Raw genomic sequence first — 1,126 nt, 5'->3', positions numbered from 1 at the left:
GGGGGGGACAAGATAAAAGTTACTGTTCACATTCTTGTAGTAGCTTGGCTTTTTTGCCACTGGGGTCTACGGTGCCACGGTTTGGCACTTTGCCGCTGAACGCAGAAGACTCCTGAGTTCGATTCCCAGAATGTTGGAGGTAGGGAGAATTGAAAAAATCAAGTAGACTATCTAGGTCTTTCTGCTGGTACGTTGTTGTATCCACCCCCTCTCAGCCCCGGTTGACCCTAATAGGCAGGGTTGGAAGCCCGCCTCCTAAATGATCTATTTTGTGTCGATGGGGGTGTAAAAATATTTAAAATAAGATAATAGATCCATCATATTTTAACTTTGGCCCTTCCTTGTGGCTTCTCTATGTGGACCAGTTGTGCTGGGTTTTTTTTAATTTCCAGGTGCCAAATTGTCAGTATTAAGTGAGCTAAGCACCACCTTTTATGACAAATATAGTTGGCCTACAGTTTTGTTTCCAAGTTATGGACTATGAACAGTTGTATTTATATATAAGAGAAGCCAACTGCACCAACAAGTGTGTAGTCGAACATCTCGTACTTTCGTGGTCTATATAGATGAAAAGTTGTTCACACAGACTCAAGAAAGAAAGTCCCCTGATGAAATTTTGTCTAAATACAAACTATTGTCCACCAATGAATAAATAACATTGTATAAAAAGTCCTCAGACAAAAAATTGTGTACAGTATAGCAAGGATAGCTCAAATTCATCGGGACGGGCCTCAGTAGTTCGAGGGTTATCTGACAAAGATAAAGTTGGGGAGAAAACGGGACTGCAGGAAGAGTACTGTGTTCGACTTATCCGTGTTATAATGTATATTTATTATAATTTTAAAAAGTCCGTAGACATTGCCCCCTAGAACAGGTGACGGCACCAACTGACATGGTTATATTGGCCCGAGAGACGAGCTGCTTACCTCTAAAATCTGGGCCCACGGGGTTCGGGTCCATGATTTGTCCCAGTCCCCTCTTGTTGTTGATCCTGACTGCCTTGCCACGGTTTTAACCTGTAACCTCAGAGTGTGTGTGTGTGTGGGTTTTGTGGTTGTGTGTGGTGGATGTTTGTGTGTTGTGGGAGGGGGAGGGTGGGGATGTTTGTGTGTTTGTGGGAGGTGGG

This window comes from Aplysia californica, unplaced genomic scaffold (assembly GCF_000002075.1).
Source record: "Aplysia californica isolate F4 #8 unplaced genomic scaffold, AplCal3.0 scaffold00071, whole genome shotgun sequence".
Taxonomy (NCBI): domain Eukaryota; kingdom Metazoa; phylum Mollusca; class Gastropoda; order Aplysiida; family Aplysiidae; genus Aplysia; species Aplysia californica.
Note: the sequence above shows the minus strand (reverse complement) of the source record.